General features: G+C 48.9%; 1 protein-coding gene across 1 annotated transcript in view; it reads right to left on the bottom strand.

The window, feature by feature from the left end:
• Positions 1-20,129, bottom strand: part of LAMA4 (laminin subunit alpha 4) — a 156,542-nt gene that overhangs the window by 101,883 nt on the left and 34,530 nt on the right. The gene's annotated exons all lie outside the window — the stretch shown is intronic.

The raw sequence follows: 20,129 nt of genomic DNA, 5'->3' as shown, positions 1-20,129 counted from the left end.
TCTGAGATGTGCTAGAATTCACAGATAGTGGATAGGTCTTTCTGAGCTGAAGGCACCCGAAGGTATAAGAATGAATGCTGAACTTGCCTGGCACCAAAACAAAGTAAAACTTGGTGTGTATGCACTGTAATATATAATTAACAATAGATTTCTGTACAGATGGTTGCTTGCTGACAAAGAAAAGGATTATTTTTTGTACTTGGTGGCCGTGTCTACACGTGCCCCAAACTTCGAAATGGCCATGCAAATGGCCATTTGGAAGTTTACTAATGAGGCGCTGAAATGCATATTCAGTGCTTCATTAGCATGCGGGTGGCAGCGGCGCTTCGAAATTGATGCGCCTTGCCGCTGCGCGGCGCGTCCAGACGGGGCCCCTTTTCGAAAGGGCCCCGCCTACTTCGAAGTCCCCTTATTCCCATGAGCTCATGGGAATAACGGGACTTCGAAGAAGGTGGCGTCCTTTCGAAAAGGAGCCCCATCTGGACGCGCCGCACGGCGGCAAGGCACGTCAGTTTCGAAGCGCCGCTGCCGCCCGCATGCTAATGAAGCACTGAATATGCATTTCAGCGCTTCATTAGTAAACTTCGAAATGGCCATTTGCATGGCCACTTCGAAGTTTGGGGCACGTGTAGACGTAGCTGGTGAGTGAAAGTATCAGGGAAAATTGGTTTTCAGTGATTAATAGGCTGGTGGTTTTGGTTTTTCCCTGAAATGATGTATGCCTGAATGTAAATGATTATTTAAATATTCTGATTGATCACCTCACATTGCTCTTCAAAGTTGCTTAAAACAGAGGAGCCATTAATTAGGAGACTGCTGTATTCTTTCTCTCTAATATATGAAAAAATACTTCATGAGATTCAAGGTTATTTTTCTGGTGTAGATTTGAAAGTTCACCTGGAATCCTTAGCTTACTGCCCTCTTTGTCCTGGAGATCATGCAAAGAGGAATGAAAAGACAGAAAGTGTCGAATGAAAAAATAACAACAGTACCTCAGATCTGAAATTCTCAGGCCTGCTTTCTGATAGATACACAATAATGAACCTTTACTTGTTGCCATAAACTGATTCTCAAGACACGGATATGTCCTTTTCATTTACTCACTTACAAATTCCTTCAACCTCTTCTGATGGCTACTGTTTTTACACCAGAAAAAGGCCAGCCACTTGTGTGAAAGTTACAAATACACTGCAAATGTGGCTGATCATTTAGCCAGTATTCCTTCCTTTGACCTTTAGGTGGATTCAGCTTCTGATAAGAACCGTCCAGCAACTGTAAATTCTGTGTGAATCCTGGGAGATGGTCTAATATGCAGACCAACTATGCCAGTGAAAAGCTGACAGATCAGGGTTGTTGGCAGGTGGGATGGAACCTGGTACTTTAGGGGCTAAAGCATGAGCCTCTACCACTTCTTAGCCAATGCTATAGACCAGACTTCATTCTAACTTGTCAATGGTCTTGGTACCTCTGGGTTACACTAGTGTATGGCAATTTTCATTATTTGTTTATGCAAAGCTATAATTCCGTCAAGGACCTTTATACCAACTAACTATAGTAAGCAAAAACCAAACAACCTGACCAAAATGAATAAACAAACTAATAGAAACCTTTCCCCCATGAAAATCTCCCCACCTCCACTTTCTCAAAGACCTTATATGTACAAAGACACCAACTGGTGCAGTGTACTGCATTTAGTGTGAAAGATAGACATATTCTCAACAATTTTACAGAGGGCTTTTCAGAAATGATGTTTGGAAAGGACTGGGCTTGGTGGACATCAAATAGAAAGCTGTTGCAAGCATAAGAGACAGCATGGAAGTGAGCAGGAGAGAAGCTTGGTCATACCACACAAAGCAGGAATGGGTGTCAGAGGAACTGAGGCATGGGATGCATGTAGAAGGTCTTGGACAGCTAGTGCAGTTTAAAGCACTAGTGGGTTTTGGCAATGTTTACTGAAGAGGTGTTTTTGATTGACTGCAGATGAGAGACAAGAGAGTGGGAAATCAATTTCCTCAAAGAGGAAGAACGACTTTGTGATTAACGCACCAGACTAGGAATCAGAAGGTCTATATTCAACTCTGGGTTCTGCCATGGACTTCCTGTTTTACTCTGAGCAACACTTAACCTCCCTCTGCCTCAGTTCTCCATACATCATATGGGTAGAGCTGACTCATAAACAGGATGGTTTGGGGCAGCCATCCCATGACTGGCACTTTGGAGAGCCCTAATGGTGGGTGCCTCAACTGTCTGATGGATGGGACCTATGGTGCCCATATGATGTATGGAGGACCCAGGCCACTGCAGTGAAGCAGAACAGAGCAGGTTGGGAGTGGGTGGTGGGATAGAGTGGAGCAGGCTGCTGGGTCTCTACAGCTGTCATCATCGTGGTGAATGGGTGGGCGACCCCTGCTGCAGCCCTGCACTGGACCTCCCCAGTAATCCTGCGACCTGCGTAGCTTGGGCAATGGGGTTTCCGGCAAGAGGGCAGAGCAGGGGCTAGGCTTGGGGTAATCAGTGGGGGTGGAGGAGGGGTGGGGCCTGCAGCAAGGGGAGTTGCCCTGGGCTTGGGGTACTGAGGATGGGAGGCGGGATGGCCCAGAGTATAGGTATTGTGAGGATAAATTTCTTGATATTTTCAGGTGCTCAAATGTTACAGGGATGAACACAGAAAGAAAGCAGGAGATTGTAGCACACTCTCACCCCCCCACACCATTCCATAACCTGTTGGGTGCCTGAGACATTTGAAGTGTGGGTCTACTCACTACCTTGTTCATAAGTCTTCAGCAGACTAAGTTAAATCTGTGAAACCACTGAAGAGAAAGGTGACACTGGACATCATGGCTACGTCTACACGTGAAGCCTACTTCGAAGTAGCCTATTTCGACGTGGAGACATCGAAATAGGCTATTTCGATGAGTAACGGCTCCAGGGCTGGCAACGTCGATGTTCAACATCGACATTGCGCAGCACCACATCGAAATAGGCGCTGCGAGGGAACGTCTACACGCCACAGTAGCACACATCGAAATAGCGGTGCCAGGCACAGCTGCAGACAGGGTCACAGGGCGGACTCAACAGCCAGCCGCTCCCTTAAAGGGCCCCTCCCAGACACATTTGCACTAAACAGCACAAGATACACAGAGCTGACGAGTTGCAGACCCTGTGCATGCAGCATGAATCCCCCACTGCAGCAGCAGCAGCCAGAAGCCCTGGGCTAAGGGCTGCTGCCCACGGTGACCATAGAGCCCCACAGGGGCTGGAGAGACAGCGTCTCTCAACCCCCCAGCTGATGGCCGCCATGGAGGACCCCACAATTTCGATGTTGCGGGACACGCAACGACTACACGGTCCCTACTTCGACAGTGAACATCGAAGTAGGGCGCTATTCCCACCCTCTCATGGGGTTAGCAGCTTCGACGTCTCGCCGCCTAACATCGATGTTAACATCGAAATAGCACCCAACACGTGTAGCTGTGACAGGCGGTATTTCGAAGTTAGTGCCGCTACTTCGAAGTAGTGTGCACGTGTAGACATGGCTCATAACAGACTCTCACAGCCAAAGCTGCATTTACAAGTTTTTCTCTTTTAAACTACGCATGTCACATAGAGAAATCATTGAATCATAGAACCTTAGAACTGGAAGGGATTTTGAGAGGTCATTGAGTCCAGTCCCCTGCCCTCATGGCAGGACCAAGTACCATGTAGACCATCCTCAACAGATGTCTGTCTAACCTGTTCTTAAATATCTCCAGTGATAGAGATTCCACATGCTCCCTCAGGAACTTATTTCAGTGTTTAACCACCCTGACAGTTAGGAAGTTTTTCCTAATGTCCAACCTAAACCTCCCTTCCTGCAGTTTAAGCCCATTGCTTCTTGTCTTATCCTCAGAGGCCCAGGAGAACAATTTTTCTCCCTCCTCCCTGTAACCCTCTTTTTGGTACTTGTAAACCACTATCATGTCCCCTGTAAGTCTTCTCTTTTCTAAACTAAACAAGCCCAGTTCCTTCAGTCTTCCCTCAGCTCATGTTCTCTAGAGCTTTGATCATTCTTGTTACTCTTCATTGGACCTTCTCCAATTTCTCCACATCATTCTTGAAAACTGGTCACAATATTCCAACTGAGGCCTAATCAGTGCAGAGTAGACCAAAAGAATGACTTCCTGTGTCTTGCTCACGCCTGCTAATTCATCCCAGGATTATGTTTGCTTTTCTGGAACAGCTCCACGCTGTTGACTCATATTTAGCTTGTGGTCCACTATGACCCCTAGATCCCTTTCTGCAGTACCGCCTCCTAGACAGTCAGTTCCCATTCTGTGTGTAGGAAGCTGATTGTTCCTTCCTAAGTGGCATACTTTGCATTTGGCCTTATTAAAATTCATCCTGTTTACCTCAGACTATTTCTCCTGTTTGTCCAGATCATTTTGAATTATGAACCTATCCGCCAAAGCAGTTGCAATCCCTCCTAGCTTGGTATCACCTGCAAATTTACTAAATGTACTCTCTATGCCAATATCTAAATCGTTGATGAAGATATTGAATAGAACCGGTCCCCAAACTGACCCTGGAGGAACCCCACTTGTTATGCCCTTCCAGCATGACTGTGAACCATTAATAACTGAGAATGGTTATCCAGCCAGTTATGCACCCACCTTATAGTAGCTCTGTCTAAGTTGTATTTGCCCAGTTTTTTGACAAGAGGATCATGCAAAATTGTATCAAATGCCTTACTAAAGTCTAGATAGACCACATCCACCACTTCTCCCTTATCCACAAGACTTGTTATTCTATCAAAGAAAGTTATCAGATTGGTTTGGCATGATTTGTTCTTTATACACCCACGCTGGCTGCTAGCTATCACCTTATTTTCTTCCAGATGTTTGCAGATGAATTCCTTAATTACGTGCTTCACTATCTTTCCTGGAACAGAAGTTAAACTGACTGGTCTGTAGTTTCCTGGGTTGTTATTATTCCCTTTTTTTATAGATGATCACTGTATTTGCCCTTTTCCAGTATTCTGGAATCTCCCCGGACTTCCATGACATTTCAAGTATGATAGCTAAAGGCTCAGATACCTCCTCTGCTAGCTATTTGAGTATTCAAGGATGCATGTAATCAGACTCTGGTGACTTGCAGACATCTAACTTTTCTGAGTAATTTTTAATTTTTTCTTTTTTCTTTTATCTTCTAAACTTACCCCCTTCCCACTAGCATTCACTACGTTAGGCATTTCTGCATCAGACTTCTTGGTGAAGATGGGAAAAAAAAAAGTCATTAAGCCCCTCTGCTGTTTCCAAGTTTTCTGATATTGCTTCTCCCTCCTCACTGAGTAGTGGGCCCTGCCCTGTACTTGGTCTTCCTCTTGCTTCTAATATATTTATAGAATGTCTTCTTGTTATCCTTTACATCTCCAGCTAGTCTGAACTCATTTTGTGCCTTTGCCTTTCTAATCTCCCCCCCGCATGCCTGTATTGTTTGATTATGTTCATCCCTTGTAATTTTCCCAGTTTCCACTTTGTATATAACTCCTTTTTGTTTTTGAGATCACGCAAGATCTCCTGCTTAAGCCAAGGTGTTCTTTTGCCATCCTCTTCATCTCTTCTACACAGTAGAATAGCTTGCATTTGGGCCTTTTATAATGTCCCTTTGAAAAATAACTGTGAGGGATAAGAAACATGGAACTCCATGATGACATTTTTATAAAGTCACTTTTCACAGTAGTAATGCCTATGTAAAGCATAGAGGAGAAACACACTCCTGGTCCCAGTGTTTAAACACACACATCTCTGCATGCATGCAGAGCTGTGTTCCAGCATTGGTTGGGTCACAAATTCTGCAGTAGGGTATTTGGTTACCAGCCCTCCAATCCTAGATTCACTTTAAGAAGTTTTTAAAAAAATCACTGAAACATGCTTATTGAGATTGATGTTTAAGCGTTTTTTTTTCCACACAGAAGGAGCAAATAGCAATCAATTTTGGTTAAGAAAGCAAATGTAAAACCAAAAAAAATAATTTTTCCATGAGACTGATCTGGACAGCATTCACTGAACTGAAGGTAAAACTGCCATCAGTCTCTACAGAGACCTGAAAGGCTAACATATGCAGTTCATGGACTACAAAGGTTGAACAGTTACACAGGTAAATGTACTGCAGTTATGTTTGGTGAAGAACTGGTTTTTAATTTTTTTAAAAATGCCATTGCTCATGCTTTTATTGGTGTTTGAATCTGTGTGTGGGTGTGTCCCTTGTCTCGTCTTAGTAGGTTTTATGTCTTTTTGGGGTCTTGTACTTTAATTTTTTATATATGTTTATATCGTTTTTTTTTTAAATGTAAGCTGCCTTGAGTATTTTAAATAGAGAAGTGGGGTAAAAATATTTAAAAAATAAAATAAATAAAGTAGTTAATATCCTAAGCCAAACACTTCGCATTTAGCCAAATACAATCTTTTGCTTTTACAAAACCAAAGTCAACTCAGTAGTGTCCCTTAAAGATCCAGGGAAAAATATAACAGAAGCCATCATTCCAACATCTTCTACATGAAGGCACCCTCTATAGTATGTAACTATTCATGTACCATTATATCATTAAGAGCCAATTGGATGACAAAGTGGCCTGAATGTGTTTTCCTATATTAGAAAATTCCCTGATTTCAGTAGGTCCAAGAGTATGTTATTAATAGCATTTGAAAGTTGCATCAAGCCACTCAGGAATCAGATAACAATGTCTCACTTTCAAAGAACATTTTCAATGGTGTGCAATAGAAATAATTCTTCTTGCAGAGATAGTCAAGTAGAAATTATGAACACAGACAAACATTGTATGAACAGATAATTAACATGGCTGCAGTGAAGAAAGGGCTATGCATTTTTGCATATTTTTTAGATTTACTGATTCAACTACCCCAAGATTTTGATGTGTTTGTGTCCGCTTACAATAAAGGTAGCAAATAATGCCAGCCTCAAGCACTGAAGAATCAGGGTGGGTGGGTGGATGCGTCCAAAGTGTCATAAAAGTGACTTAAAAATTGTGAGACTTAATTAACAGGAAGCATTGTGGTGGCCTGCCACACATAAGTTATTACTCCACACTCTCCATCTGACTCCCTGTGGCACACGTGTTTGAGAACTGCACTCCTGAGCCTCTGTAAAAGGGCAAAAATAACGTGCACAAAGATCTGAACGTGACATGTGATGATCTTTGATCCCATGTCAAGGGAAGGACCACGTCTGACTATTCCTGCAATCAAAAGAGCGATAGCCTGTCTTCCAAGGCGTCTCATAGATAAGTATTACCTTTGTCTCCCTCATTGTTGGACAGATGAAATCCATCTGTGCGGAAGGAAAAAATCCAGTAATAAAAGGCAAGGTTATTCTCAAGCCAGAAGTATCTATTAAGCTGCAGAACTGTGCCAACTCCCTGTTGCTTTCCTTTATTACTTGATGGATGGAAATCTATTGGCTAGTGTCCAGCACTGCCTTGGCTATCATATGGAACATATTATCCTCAAAGGCAGAACTGCCAAATCCCTTCCAACTTTTCCAGTTAGCTGTAAACTCAAACATTAAACATTCAAATGACGTGCTCTATTGTTAAGGAATTCATAAGAGGGACAAATGGATCTGGATAGTTCTAGCTTCCCATCCCATGAGCCCTTTGTCTTGCTAGTTCCTCCAAATACTTTCTGAAACTAACCACCACACACCTCCAATGCATGTGGATCAAATATACACCCACCTAGAAAACCCCCAAAGCACTGTAATATTTTTAGAGCAACTCCCCCACAAAGCTTTATCTCCACACTCTGCTGTTTTTATACCATGTAGCCTAACGTGATCTTTGTGTAAAGAGCTCACCCTAGACTAATATTTACTTTCCATTACTAAAAATATCCTCAGAAAGGTCACTGCCAACTCAATCCAGAAATACCTTTGCTGTACACAACCCTCCTTGCCACTTCATAATTCTCCCACCCTGCTCTATTCTGTTGAAGTCATTGTCCAGCTACCCTACAGGCTGAACTGACTGGCTTTCTCTCTCAAACGTTTGCATGGTTGTGTTTCAGCATCGTGAGAAAAGCCTGGTTTGTTGACCAGGAGCTATAGTTTCCTCTTAAAGTCCACTCATATATTCAATCCCAGAGCAAATTGCTTCCAAAAAGCTGCAGGTTGATTGTTTCTGATAGATGTGCTACATAGAAAATTTCCGAGCAGAAGAACTTCCATAGTGTGACAGATTCTCCTTCAGTTCCCTGAGGGTCCCTGTGCCTCCTGGCAGTTCCCGGTTGTGCTTCGGGCACTCATGGTGGCTCCTTAACTGCTCAGATCTCTCCAGAGGCAGGGGTCTCTGCTTAGTGAGCCATTCTTATCATGGGCAAGTCCGGAATGGGGGTAAAACAGGCTCCCTTGCATGCTTTTGCCTGCTCCAGCAAGGTAGCCCTGTGGGGAAGGGTGTGAGTCTAGACCCACCCTCTACTCTGGACTCCAGTCCAGGGTTTCTAAAATGACAAGAGGCAGCTGGCAGGGCTCTTGCCACTGCCCCGGTGTAGCAACTTCACCCTGGGCCACTTTGCCCACCACTTCCCCCAGGTACCTTCTTGCTTTGCTTTGCTTTGCTCTGCTCTGCTCTGCTCTGCTCCCCTGAACACCTTCCAACTCCTGCCCCCCTGCTGCCTGGGTGGGGGGGACCTTTTTAGAGGAAGTCCAGAGGCCTCAGCTGGCCACGGGTGCTGATTAGCCTCAGCTGTGTCTGACTCCTAATGAGGCCCCAGCTACCAGCCCTGATTGGGCTTGCTTGGGGAACAGAAAAGCATTAGCCCAACATCCAGAATATCTGCCTTCTATCAAGTCCTTACAGCCACAACCAAGATGGCTGTCTATAGCCGTGTCTACACGTGCACGCTACTTCGAAGTAGCGGCACTAACTTCGAAATAGTGCCTGTCATGGCTACACGTGTCAGGCACTATTTCGAAGTTAACTTCGACGTTAGGCGGCGAGATGTCGAAGTCGCTAACCCCATGAGGGGATGGGAATAGCGCCCTACTTTGACGTTCAATGTCGAAGTAGGGACTGTGTAGTCATTGCGCGTCCCGCAACGTCGAAGTTGCGGGGTCCTCCATGGCGGCCATCAGCTGAGGGGTTGAGAGACGCTCTCTGCAGCCCCTCAGCTCAATGGTGGCCGCATGGAGTGGCCCCTTAAAGGTCCCCTCCCCCTCCCTTCCTGTGCAGGAAGTTGAGGGAACGTGCAGGCAGCAGCCCAGACACGCGGCCAGCCTTCACGTCCCTCAGCAGCCACAGGACCCTCAATGGCTACCCGGCAGCCCCCCCCGCCCCCCCGGGGACCCCCCCCAAGGGGAGCCAGGGCAGCCAGCCCAGCCAGGCGGGCAGCCAGGCTGGCAAGCGGCAGCGGGGCCCCTCCTGGACGGAGGCCGAGCTGCGGGACCTGCTGGGGCTCTGGAGCGAGAAGGAGGTGCTCCAGGTAATGGGGAGCAAGAGGCGGAACGCGGATGCATTCGCTCGGCTGGCCGACGGCCTGGCTGCCCGGGGTCACCCTGCCCGCACTCCTGATCACGTCAGGAGTAAGGTGAAGGAGCTGCGGCAGGGTTACTCCCGGGCCTGGGATGCGGCCGGCCGATCTGGGGCCGCCCCCGTCACTTGCCCCTTTTACAGGGAGCTCAGGGACATCCTGGGCCCCCAGCACACCTCCTCCCCTCTGGCCACCCTTGATACTTCGGCTGACGAGCCCCAGCAGGCCCTTCAGCCGGAGTCCGCCCCGGAGGTAAGCCCCGCACCCCGGGGGCCCCCCCCTGGAGCCCCCCCCCGGGCCATCACGGCAGGAGGAGGAGGAGGAGGAGGAGGAGGGGGGCTCCTCCTCCGCAGAATCTGGGCTGCAGATCCTCCTCCTGCCATCCCGGAGCAGCAGCCGGGCCTCCGCCCCCCGGGGATCTCCGGACCGTGGGAGTGGACCGACAGGTATGTACCCCCCTCTGGTGTACACCCCTGGGCTTGAGGGGCGGGGGGTAATAGATATGTGTCCAGGGCCCCCCACATGCTCACATGGCCATGGCCCCAAGGACAGCAGGGCCATGTCCCTCACAGCAGTGCATCAGCCCCTGCTCCCCCACCCCGCACGACAGTGCCATGCCCCATGCCTGGGGCAGGGGGGAGTGGAACCTCGAGGGGCCCCCGGGAGGAGGGGGTGGGACACCCTGCAGCAGCAGCAGCAGCATGTGATGGAGTGGGGGGAGTGCAAAAGGGAGACTCAGGCTACATATGAGCAACAAGAGCCGAATAGCTCCCAGGGGCAAAGGATGATCGTGGGGCTACAGCTGGCATGTGACACCTCTGCCCTGAACAAAGAGGATGGAGGAGCCGAGCTGGCTTTGAATTGCGGGGGTGGAGGGCGGGGGCCACAGGTAGAGGCTAGGGGAAGGGAGAGCTGGAAGGCAGCCAGCCTGAGGAGGGGGAAAGCTGCATCCCAGAGGGGCACCCCTTGGGGTCTTCTCCCCAGGACGGGTTGGAAGGACTGTCTCTTCTGACAGCTGGTGCTGTCTCTCCTGGGAGAAACTGGGCATCTGTGGCCTAAGAAACCTCTCCTGTCAGACCCTGCGGAGTGAAGTGAGAGTCGCTCCCACCAGGGGACGGGGTGCAGTGCAGGGGGACCCCTGAACACCATCCATCACAGCAGCATCTCCCGGGGATGGGGATGGGGAACCTGCAGCACAGGGCTGGGGGGACAAGGCCACGGCTCGGGGCCCACACTAACGCCTGTCTCCATTCTTCTTCCCCCCCTCCTCTCCTGTGTCCCGCAGCTGCACCATCGGAAGGACCAGAAGAGAGCGCCGGCGAGGCATCAGTGGTCCCGGAGACCCCTTCAGGGCCATTGCTCCAGGCAAGCCCCTCGGCGGAGGACCGACCGGCCCCATGGCGGGCTAGACGGCGGACCCCGCGCCACCACCAGCCGACGGTGACAGACCCCCAGCTGCTGGCCATCCACCGTCGGCAGCTGGAGGTCGCGGAGCAGCACCTGCGGGTGGAGCAACGCCACCTGCACCTGCAGGAGCGGGCGCTGGCCTGGCACCAAGAGGCATGGGGGGCCTACATGGAGACTTTCAACCGCCTGGTGGACTACCTGGCCCCCCATGCCGCGCCAGCCGCCGCAGTGCCCGCCCTGCCTGCTCCACCCGCCGCACCCCCAGCTGCTCCGCACTTCGCCGTCCCGTCCGCCGTCACCCCGCCACCCACCACCGAGGGCCAGAGCGCCGAGGGACCCCTGGAGCCAGCTGAGACTCGCCGGGCATATCTTCCGGTCCGCCCCACCCCCAGCCAGCCCCGGACAGGGCTGCAGCCGTGGCGGGGCTCCCGGCCGCCCACGCCCAGTGCCGGCCTTTAGGGGCGAGGGGCCCGGGATGTGGCCTCCCCCCCTTGTATATAGTTGGGACTTATTAATTTGTGCCCCCCGTTTGCCCCGTCCCCCCATGTAAATAGTTCTCCCCTTTATCATCCCTGGTTTTCTTTTTGTTAGTGAACAAACTTTTTTATTACTATTGTTTTATTTGTACATATTACTTTGGTTCCACACGTTGTATATAGTTTGTTCTTGTTTTATTTATAGTTAAAAAAAAAAAGTTCTCAAAGAAAAAGCAGTTTAAGTTCAGCCACAAGTGCGTGCTGTCATTTGTCCAGGAAAAGTGGGAGGGGGGTGCGGTTGGGTGCTCCATGGTGTGGGCGTTGGGGCAGGGAGTGTGGTGGAGGAAGGGGTGGGCAGTGGGGGGCCTGGCAGAGTTCACCCCGCGGCCTCATCATTGAAGTGGGCCCGCAGGGCCTTCCGGACCCGGGTCCCTTCGGGGTCCACCTGCCGACTGGGGGCAGCGGGTGGCTGCACGTTGGCCTTGCTGGCCTCCACAGCCCAGCCCTGGAAAAAGGCCTCCCCCTTGCTCTCCACCAAATTGTGCAGGGCGCAGCAGGCACCCACAATCAGGGGGATGTTGTTGGGGCCCGCATCCAGGTGGGTCAGGAGACATCTCCAGCGTCCTTTCAGGCGGCCAAATGAGCGCTCCACCACCTGGCGCGCGTGGTTCAGGCACTGGTTGAAGCGCTCCTGGCTAGCAGAGAGATGGCCCATGTACGGGTGCATGAGCCAGGGCCAGAGGGGGTATGCCACATCTGCGATGACGCAGAGGGCCATGGTGGTGTCCCCCACAGGGATCTCCCGCTGGGGGATGTAGGTCCCCGCCTCCAGCCGGCGGCACAGGCCCGAGTTCCGGAAAACCCGGGTGTCGTGGGTGCTGCCAGGCCAGCCCACGTAAATGTCCTGGAAATGGCCCCGGCTGTCCACCAAGGCCTGGAGGGCCACAGAATGGTAGCCCTTGCGATTGATGTAGTGTCCTCCACTGTGATGCAGGGCGCGGATGGGGATGTGAGTCCCATCCAGAGCCCCGAAGCAATTAGGGAAGCCCAGGGTGGCAAAGGCCGCGATGGTGGCATCTGGGTCCCCCAGCCTCACGAGCCTGTGCAGGAGCATGGCATTGATGGCACGCACAACCTGCAGGGAAAGCACATGGGACAGCACCAATGAGGGGTGAGCAGGGTGTGCGTGGCCCTGCCCTGCCCTCCCCTCCCCTCCCCTGCCCTGCCCTCCCCCTGTGGGTTCTCTTACCTCCACGAGGACAGCCCCGACGGTGGCCTTGCCGACACCAAACTGCTGTCCCATGGATCGGTAGCTGTCTGGAGTGGCCAGCTTCCAGACAGCGATGCCAACCCATTTCTCCACAGGGAGGGCAAGCCGCATGGTGGTGTCCTGGTGCCTGAGTGCGGGGGTGAGCCACTGGCACAGCTCCATAAATGTCTGCCGGCTCATCCTGAAGTTCCTGAGCCAGCGGTCGTCGTCCCACTCCTCAAGCACCAGCCGCTCCCACCAGTCGGTGCTGGTGGGGTAGCTCCATAGCTGCCGGTGTGTGAGGCGGGGGTGGGGGCGGAGTGCTGCAGGGTTGGGGGTTGAGCCCTGCTGCCCTGGAGGCAGCTCCTCCTCTGGTGTAGCAAGGAGGTGCTCAGCTGCCTCCCGCATGGCATGGATCAGGGCAAGCCCTGCTCCTGCCGGGAGGGCTGGGTGGACCTCTGGCTGCTGCTGCTGTTGCTGCTGCTGGGGGTCCATGCCTGCGTCGCCCGGGGTCTGCGTGCCTATGGCTCCTCAGACCGCGTGCTGTGCAGGCTGAGTGTGTCTGGGAGGGGCCCTTTAAGGGAGTGGCTAGGTGTTGCCCTGGAAGCGCTAGTCCGCCCTGTGACCCTGTCTGCAGCTGTGCCTGGCATCCCTATTTCGATGTGTGCTACTTTGGCATGTAGACGTTCCCTCGCAGCGCCTATTTCGATGTTGTGCTGCGCAACGTCGAAGTTGAACATCGATGTTGCCAGCCCTGGAGGACGTGTAGACGTTATTCATCGAAATAGCCTATTTCGATGTTGCTATAGGCTATTTCTATGTAGGCTTCACGTGTAAACGTAGCCTATAAGACCAGGGACAGAAGGCTGACTGAGGGGAGGACTGCGACCATGGAGCCTATTTCTCTTCTGCCATCTGCTCACGAATCCGGCAGAATTTGTTGAGGCAGCATCCGCTGGCTCCCTCAACACCTTTGGGAAGCAGTGTGCATTGTCCAGGGCTCTCTGCTCAGACAGGCATCCCCCTCTGGCTCCCTTATTTTAGCCCTTTGACCCCCCACACCCTTTCCTGTTCTTTCTTTAGTTGTCCCCCATATTCATTTGGGAACCTTGTTATTTTAATGGATCCCCTTCTGTGCCCACCCACTCCCTTGGTTACCCCCATAGGATCAAGTCCTTACAGCCTGCAGGCTGTGGTCTGCCACAATAGCCATCACAAATTCATGATCAAATGTAAAGTAGTTTGAAGAATGGATAGGATCATTTCATTTTACTAGCTGTAAAATTTGCCAATAATTTTACTTGCAAATTCCAATCTTTGTTTACAGTGGAGGAGTTTCTTATGAGGAGGTCAGCACCAGGGTGAGAGGTGGTAATAAAAGGGAGAGCTGCCCTCTGAAATCCTGCGCAATCAATTTGCAACAAAGCTAGTTGCTTGAGCTTTATTCTGGTGAAGTAAGTTTCACTCTGTCTGCAGAGGCACTCTCTCCCATCACTTTCAAGATACCCTTAATTAGTACCTGCAGCAACCTATATGTACATGTAACCAAACCTGAAAGGTACAAAGAACTTCTGTTAACTGGGCTCCACTCACACACATGAAGCCTGTGACATTTTTTGAGAGCAAAGTCCTGAAGTCAGCACTGAGAGTGGGTCTGTCTCCTTTTCTCTCTCTCTCAAGGGCTGTATAGATGTATTACCAATGCATGGGACACAGCTGAAAAATGAAGCATTATTGTAATATCTATACTGCCATATATAATAAATGCAGTTAGATTATGCTGACTTCATTCTTTCCTTCTGATTGGGTGTACTTCTATATTAGAAATAGATTGAGCAACTGTCCAGTTTTAATTAAAGGATCAAATGATTGATCTATGCACCAGTTTTACAGTAACATACATAAAAGCAATGTTCCATAAGCAATTATTCCTGGTCCTTGGATACCTAATGAGTTTGCTGATTTTATTGACTGTGTACATTCAGATAGCTTTTAGAAACACCACAGGACTGATTTATACTTTAATGGTGAAAGGAGATTTAAAAAGAGAACCTTAAAATAGCATTGTGATGTTTGTAGAAATTAAAAATCTGAACACTGGACTTTGGGACTTCATTAATAAAGTTTTAATTTTGGTCGATTTCACATTCAGCCCTGAAGTCAATATAAATTCCATTTGGTTTCTGTGCACCCGAGGCTACTATCAACAGATTGATTTTTCAGAATTGCATGGTATGGTGCTCTGAAGCATTTTTATTGAACTTGGTCCTTATAATTCATCCTCTGCTGTGCAGCTTTTTTTTTTTTTTCATTTTCACAAGAGTCCAGACCATTTATTTAGTTTTTAGACATTAGTTATTATTTCAACTAGAAGAAAAATAACTATGTTCTCAGATGCTGTAGTGACACATGTAGCTCCATGACAAGATCATTTCTAGGTTGTATTTCACCATTTTTAGCACCAACCCCCTTTGCTCCCGAAAAGCACTTTTTTACATTTGTACACTTATTGGAAGAATTCTTTTTGGGAATTGACTTCACCAATGTAAAGACTTGCTGCTACTTTGCTGGATTTAAGTTATCATTCAGGCATTCATTTGGGTAAACATAGGCACATCAGTGACCTCCTGTGATTGTACTGTGTATTTAGAATCCCTAATTGATAAAACCTAAAACCACCCTCCTGCTGTCACTTCTCTGAAGGAAGAAACCAGCTGGAGCAGTGGTTCCCATTCATGGTTGGGACAAGAACAATAATAAAGGTCTAGATGTATTCACAGAAGCTGTGTCTACACGTGCACGCTACTTCGAAGTAGTGGCACTAACTTCGAAATAGCGCCCGTCGCGGCTACACGCGTCAGGCGCTATTTCGAAGTTAACTTTGATGTTAGGCGGCGAGACGTCGAAGTCGCTAACCTCATGAGGAGATAGGAATAGCGCCCTACTTCGACGTTCAACGTCGAAGTAGGGACCGTGTAGACGATCCGCGTCCTGCAACGTCGAAATTGCCGGGTCCTCCATGGCGTCCATCAGCTGGGGGGTTGAGAGATGCTCTCTCTCCAGCCCCTGCGGGGCTCTATGGTCACCGTGGGCAGCAGCCCTTAGCCCAGGGCTTCTGGCTGCTGCTGCTGCAGCTGGGGATCCATGCTGCAGGCACAGGGTCTGCAACCAGTTGTCGGCTCTGTCTATCTTGTGTTGTTTAGTGCAACTGTGTCTGGGAGGGGCCCTTTAAGGAAGCGGCTTGCTGTTGAGTCCGCCCTGTGACCCTGTCTGCAGCTGTGCCTGGCACCCTTATTTCGATGTGTGCTACTTTGGTGTGTAGACGTTCCCTCGCAGCGCCTATTTCAATCTGGTGCCGCGCAACGTCGAAGTTGAACATCGACGTTGCCAGCCCTGGAGGACGTGTAGACGTTATTCCTACATCGAAATAAGCTATTTCGATGTTGGCTTCATGTGTAGACATAGCCAGAATCTTTCCCTTTGTCAGCTCCTTCAGGCAGTTTAAACTGTTTGGGTGCAGAGGGCCCTGATTCTGCAAACTGTTAGCACCAGGTGGGATGCTTACTAACCTGAGCAGCAGTGAGCAATTTGCTGTGGAAAACAAAAACCTGCCTCCAACAACATGAGGCCTCACCGTTACGAGGCTCCCAGTAGTGTAAATTCCCTCTTTCTGCATAGTCTTTGGCTAGATTCCCTCCTGTGCTGTTCTGAGTTTGCCAGCAGCTGTCATTAGCAGATGTTTTTAGGGCCTTGTCCATTATTTAACGGGCATTAGACCAGGCTTTTTGTCTTCAAGTTCCCTTGCTCCTATTAACTTCCACTGATTTTTCCACTCAGTCTCTCTCCCTCTGACCCAAATACCATGCATTCCTTCCTTCTTCCTGAAACACTGCCCTCACTCTTCTCCTTCTCCCTAACGCCCTTTTCTCTCCCTTCACTTTTCTTCTCCCCCTCCTCTAAGTCTACCAGCCTCTCCTAATTCTTCACAGCTTCACCAAGGTCAATATCCCTACTGCCCACAAGGGCATCTCTTGTCCTGTCCCCTTGCTCTCCTCCTTCTCCTTAAACTCCTTCTCATTCGTTTCTTTGTTGAACCCCTCTCCTCTCCCATTTGTGCCTCTGTTTTGCCTAAACTTCCCCCTTTTTCTCCTTACCCCGAGAGCTGGTTGTTGAACTGCACAGAAAGATCTGTGGGATCACACAGTGGTCAGCTCCTAGTTATTTTTTTCCAGCAGCTGCTCAGTTCAGTGAATCTAGTTGTCCCATTGGTTGAAAACCACACTTGGGCTACATGTTCCCAGATTACTCTGTGCAGCATGTCACCATTTGTTTCTTTTTTACTCTCTGCACCTGCCATGCTTTTCATGAGGAACAGCAAACAATAAAGTCATTTAATGCATCCTGGCTTTTGTACTGTTTTCTAGTTGATTATATACTCACCTTCCTCCTGAGAGTCTGATGGAACATAAAATTGCTAAAAATCTCCTTTTTTGTTTTGAGATTTCATCACCACTTTCCTCTTCTGTCAATCGAATGATTAACAGTGAAATCCCTAGAGAGTGTGAGTGGCTATAGGCTGGGTCTACCTGAGCTCCCTACTTCGAAGAGAGGACGTTGGCTGTAGGGTGCTGGGAGTTTATTAATGAAGTGCTGCGCTGCATATGCAGCACTTCTTTAAGCAAACTCCGCCCCCCACAGCAACTTTGTAGTGTTAAACTTCGAAGTACTGGCTCGTGTCTAGCCACGGCTCACCCGATGGTACTTCGAAGTTCTCAAAAGGAGGAGTAAAGGGACTTCAAAGTTGCTCAAGCACTTCTAAGTACAGGCAGGTGAGCCACGGCTAGATGTGACCTGGTACTTGGAAGTTTAACACTTCGAAATTGCTGCGGGGGGCGGAATGTTCTTAATGAAGTGCTGCATATGCACCGCAGCACTTTGTTAGTAAACTCCTAACACCCTACTTACCATGCTCCCTTCGAAGTAGGGAGCTAGTGTAGACACAGCCATATACACATATATCTGGCAATACCAATGATATTTTTCTTTTAATTCACATAAAATGTTAAAACAATCACTGTTGAGCAGAAATTGGGCTGGCTGTGAATCATTCCATCCAAGCATACAACTGAGGCCAAAGACAGAATAAGGTATTCTACCTAGGTCCTGAAGAAGTTTTAAAGATCCTCTTCCCAACAGCTTATTAATGATAAGAAACCCACCCTCTTGACTGTCACAGAATATAACTATAAAACCTTTCAACTCACATTAGCTGAATTTATATACAATAGTCTCTTTTAGTGGGGGATCTCAAAGCACTTTCAAAATATGAATTAAGACTCACAACACTGCGGAGAAGCAAGATAATGTTATTTTCCCATTGATAGAAAAATACACTGAGGCACAGAGGATTAGGTGACTTGATAAAAATAGCAGAGTAACTCAGTGGCAGAGCCAGGAATAAAACCCAGAAAGCCCTACATCTGGGGTGCACAAATGGGCAGGCTGCTATGGGGGGGTGTAACATTTCATAAGTGGGGTGCAGCCTGATCGTCTGCTGGGTCTCAGTCTAATCCATCTAATAAAACATGTATATATTGTGTGTATGTTGAAATGTGTTAACTGTTTTTATGTACAGAATGTGTATTCATATTTATGTACCCATTCATAAAGTTTTTACATTCTACATCCTTATTTTCTTACACATGCCAAAAGGGCATTTTTTCTTCAGATGAACATAACCGAAATTTCCATCGATTTGGGTTACATTAGACAAACTGGGAGGGGCTGCTACTTGCCAGGATGAAAAGTGGGGCCTGATGTTAAATGTTTGCATTTCCCCGCCCTACACAGACTAGTAGATAGTGACAGAGAGATAGCCGTGTTAGTCTATATTCTATCAAAAAAAAAAAAACCCAAAAAAGACTTTGTTAGTCTTTAAAGTGCTACATGACCGTTTTATTGTTTTGACTAGTAGATATTTTCTATATTGCTTAGATACAGTATGATACAGAATCTTCCCCCCTTCTGTTATTATTTGGCAGTTTTACTGTTTTAACTTCCTATGGTATTTTCCATTTTGATTGTCTATTACAGTGGTTTCCAACCTTGTTAAGCTCAAGATCATTTTCTGAATTTAAGTCTAGTCCAAGATCCACTACTGAAATACCCTTGCCCTACCTCCTTCCCTGAGGCCCTTCCCCGGCCTCACCCCTTCTCAGATGCCCTGCCTTGCTTACTCTGACCCTCTCTTCCCCTGCCTCTCTTTCTTTCACCAAGCCAGGGCAGAGAGTGGGGATGCAGGGGTACTATTCAGGTCTGATCTTGGGACGAGGGGTTCAGAATGTGGGAGGGCCTCCAGATGGAGTCTGGGGTATGGGGTTGGTGCAGGAGAGGGCTCAAAGTTCAGGCTCTGGGAGGAAGTTTGGGCGCAGGTCTGGCTCAGGGTTGCTGCAGGGGCTGGGGCAAAGGACAGGGTTCGGGGTTCAGAATATGGTCTCCATCTTGCACTGTTTAATTTAGGTAGCTTCTGGGCAGTGGCACAGGGTGGCTAAAGCTCACTCCTGTTCTGGCCCTGTGCCAGGCCAGCATGTTCATCAGTGCCAGGGGAAGGGCAGGTGGCTCAGTGTGCTGCCCCCTGTCTGCAGGCACCAACTCCACACCTCGTATTGGCCATAGTTCTCCATTCCCAGTCAATGGGATCTGCAGGTATGGCGTGGACAGTGTGTGGAGACCTCCCTGCCCTGCCTTCCATAGGGGCCACAGCAAGGTACCAGCTGCTTCCAGGAGCAGCACAAGGCCAGGGAAGGGGGAATCTGCCTTAGCCCTGTTGCACTGCTGGACTGTTAGCACCCAATCTCCCAGTTGCTTGGAACTAGCCTGAAACCAGGAAACTCCTGGCTGGTGTTTGCATATGGATGGAAAAATAGAGGGAATGAGTTGTTGTGTGCACCAATATCAAGGTAATGTGCAGGTGTGCACCGCCAGTAGAAAACAAAAGCCTAGATATAGTACATAGTTTTCAAAAATTAGAATAGGGATAATTACTCCAGCCATACCAGTGTAGGCATTTTATAACTCACCACTCAATGAAATTTAAGATTAAGAGAAATAAAAATGATGACATTCACAGGCCAGTCGAATACCTAAAATAATGCACGTTGAAAGAAATAAAAGAAGTAACAAAAACAGCAAAACAAGTATGCGTTGGGTTGGCAGGCGGATGAGAGAGACAGGGTGTGTTTGTGAGAGTGACAGAGATTTGCTTTGCCCCTTTAAGTATACTGGGCACGTTCAGACACAGGAGCAGCTTCCAGAAAGCTCCCTCCATCCCTAGCCCTGTCATGTCCCCTCTCTCTGTGGAATGAGGTACAGGGGTATGACATCAGCACTCCCCTTCTCTGCCGCCCCCATCCTGCAGAGGAAGTAGGAATTTCTGGGGTGGGGTGGGGGACTGCAGCTTCAAGCATCTAAGGCAGA

The sequence above is a fragment of the Carettochelys insculpta genome, chromosome 3 (assembly GCF_033958435.1).
Source record: "Carettochelys insculpta isolate YL-2023 chromosome 3, ASM3395843v1, whole genome shotgun sequence".
NCBI classification, from domain to species: Eukaryota; Metazoa; Chordata; order Testudines; family Carettochelyidae; genus Carettochelys; species Carettochelys insculpta.
The sequence above is the reverse complement of the archived record's forward strand: the minus strand, read 5'-3'. Positions and strand labels throughout refer to the sequence as shown.